Consider the following 3,463-nt stretch of genomic DNA (forward strand, 5'->3'; position numbering starts at 1 on the left):
GTCCCCTCAAATAGTTTGAGCCAAACAACTGTCTTCCGTGTCCAGATGGCCTAGTCCAGTCCCATGGGGGCTCCACAGCCACCAGTCCACAGTTCATGGGCTTCTATTAGTGTGGCTGGTCATCTCTAAATGTCCTCCCATCATGATCTCAATGTCCCTTGCCTGTAGCATCTCTCCTCTCTCTCCTCAGTTGGATTCCTGGAGTTCAACCTGGTGCCTGGCCATGGATCTCTGTATCTGCCTCCATCAGTCACTGGACAAAAGCTCTATGATGACAACTAGGTTATTTCCTATGCTGGTCACCAGAGTAGACCAGTCCAGGCACCCTCAGGACCACTTCCAGCACACCAAGATGGGGTCAACTTTGTGGATTCCCAAGAACCTCCCCAGCACCCTGCCTCTTCCTATTCCCATGATGTCGTCATCTATCATGGTATCTTCCTCCCTGCCATCCCACTTTGTCACTGTCCCAGCTTGACCCTCCCATTTCCCTATGTTCTCATTCCCTACTGCCCACCCTCTGCCACCACCCCCAAACCAAATCCACTCATGTAGATCTCATCCACTTCTCCTGCACAGGGTCATCCATGTGTCCCTCCTACAGTCTTTCCCTGTTAGCTAGACTCTCTGGAGTTATGGGTTGCAGTCTAGCCATCCCTTCGCTCACATTTAGTATCCACTTATGAATGAGTACATACTACATTTGTCTTTCTGAGTCTGGGTTAACTCACTCAAGATGATATTTTCTAGTCCATCCATTTTCCTTCAAATTTCATGGTATCATTGTTTTGTACGGATGAGTAGTACTCCATTGTGTGTATGTGTCATAATTTGTTTATCCATTTTCCAGTTGAGGGGCATCTAGGTTGTTTCCAGATTCTTGCTATTACAAATAATGCATATAAACATAGTTGAGCATTTGTCCTTGTGGTAAGATTGAGCATTCCTTGGGTATATGCCTAAGAGTGGTATATCTGGGTCTTGAGGAAGACTTATTCCCAATTATCTGAGACACCACCATACTGATTTCCAGAATGGCTCTACAAGTTTGCATTCCCACCAACAGTGGAGGAGTGTTCCCTTGCTCTACATACTTTCCAACATAAGCTGTCTTTAGTGTTTTTGATCTTAGCCATCTTGACAGGTGTAAGATGGTATATCAAGGTTGTTTTTATTTTCATTTCCCTGATGACTAAGGATGTTGAGCAATTCCTTAAATGCTTTTCAGCCATTTGAGATTCTTCTGTTGAGAATTTTCTGTTAAATTCTGTAGCCCATTTTTAATTGGCTTGGTCAGTATTTTGATATCTAGCTTTTTGAGTTCTTTATATATTTTGGAGATCAGTCCTCTGTCTTATGTAGGATAGGTGAAGATCTTTTCCCATTCTGTAGACTGTTGTTTGGTCTTATTTCCCATGTCCTTTGCTCTACAAAAGCTTCTCAGTTTTAGGAGGTCCCATTTATTAATAGTCACTCTTAGTTTCTGTGCTACTGGTGTTATATTTAGGAAGTGGTCTCCTGTGCCAATGCGTTCCAGACTATTTCCTACTTTCTCTTCTGTCAAGTTCATAACTGGATTTATCGTGAAGTCTTTGATCCACTTGGAGTTGAGTTTTGTGCATGGTGACAGATATGGATCATTTTGCATCTTACTACATGTTGACATCCAGTTATGCCAGGACCATTTGTTGAAGATGCTTTCTTTTTTCCATGTTACATTTTTGGCTTCCTTATAAAAAATCATATGTTCATAAACATGTGGATTAACTTCAGTGTCTTCAATTCAATTGCATTGGTCCACAGGTCAGTTTTTATGCTACTAGCAAGCTGTTATTTTATTATAACTCTATAGTAGTGTTTGAGGTCAGAGATCATGTGGCCTCCAGAGGATGCCTTATTATACAAGATTCTTTTAGCTATCTTAGCCTTTTTGTTATTCCACATAAAGTATTGTTCTTTCCAAGCCTGTGAAGTATTGTGTTGGGAATTTGATGGGATTGCATTGAATCTGTAGATTGCTTTTGGTTAGATTGCCATTTTTACTATGTTAATTCTAGCTATCCAAGAGCATGGGATATCTTTCCATTTTCTGCTATCTACTTCAATTTCTTTCTTCAAAGACTTAAATTTCTTTTCATACAGGTCTTTCACTTGCTTAGTTAGAGCTACCCCAAGGTATTTTATATTATTTGTGGCTATTGTAAAGGGTGATGTTTCTCTGATTTCTTTCTCAGCCCCCTTTTCATTTGTGTATGGGAGGGCTACTGATTTTTTTGAGTTGTATCCTGCCACTTTACTGAAGGAGTTTATCAGCTGTAGGTGTTCCCTGATAGAATTTTTGGGGTCACTAATATGTACTATCATGTCATCTGCACATAATGAAAGTTTGACTTCTTCCTTTCCAATTTCTATCCCCTTGATCTCCTTTTGTAGTCTTATTGCTCTACCTAGAACTTCAAATATTATATTGAATAATTATGGGGAGAGTGGGCAACCTTGTCTTGTTTCTGATTCATTGGAATTGTTTTGAGTTTCTCTCCATTTAATTTGATGTTGGCTGTCAGCTTGTTGTAAACTGCCTTTATTATGTTTAGGTATGTTTTTAATATTCCTGCACTCCCTAGAACCTTTATCATGAAGTGGTGTTGGATTTTGTCAAAGGCCTTTTCAGCATCCAGTGAGATGATCATGTGGTATTTTTTCTTTCAGTTTGTTTATATCGTGTATTACATTGACAGATTTTTGTATGTTGAACCATGCTTTCATCCCTGGGATGAAGCCTACTTTGTCATGGTGGATAATTTTTTTGATGTGTTCCTGGATTTGGTTAGCTAGTATTTTATTGAGTATATTTGGATTAATGTTCATGAGGGAGATTGGTGTGTAATTCTCTTTCTCTGTGGCATCTTTGTGTGGTTTGTGTATCATGGTAACTGTAGCCCCATAAAAAGAATTTGGTAATGTTTCTTCTGTTTCTATGGTATGGAACAATTTGAGAGTATTGGTATTAGCTCTTCTTTGAAAATCCAGTAGAATTCTGAACTCCCACCATCTGGTTGTAGCAGGAATCTTTTTTTTGTTGGGGGGGGTCTTTATTTTTTTATTTAGGATTTCTAGTTCACAATGCACAAAGAATCCTAAGACATTTTTAATTAAAAATATTTTAAGATTAAAATTATGTAAAACACTATAAATCTATGTCTCCAAAAAGACACTTTTGCTTAAACTTGCTTAGGTGTTTATTTTGAGATAGGTTCTCCCTCTGTAGCCCCATCTGGCCTGGAACTCCAGCTATAGACCACGATGGCTTGAATTGACCTCTTACTTCAGCTTTCCATGTGTTTGGGTTTCAGGTGTGTCCTAATTTGACTTTAAATAAATCTTATATTTTATTATTATGTGTTTAAAATTTTATACATCTGCCATGGGTTCTCCTGTCCTCCCCCCTCTTGCCCCGACCCCC

Source organism: Onychomys torridus, unplaced genomic scaffold, assembly GCF_903995425.1.
Source record: "Onychomys torridus unplaced genomic scaffold, mOncTor1.1, whole genome shotgun sequence".
NCBI lineage: Eukaryota > Metazoa > Chordata > Mammalia > Rodentia > Cricetidae > Onychomys > Onychomys torridus.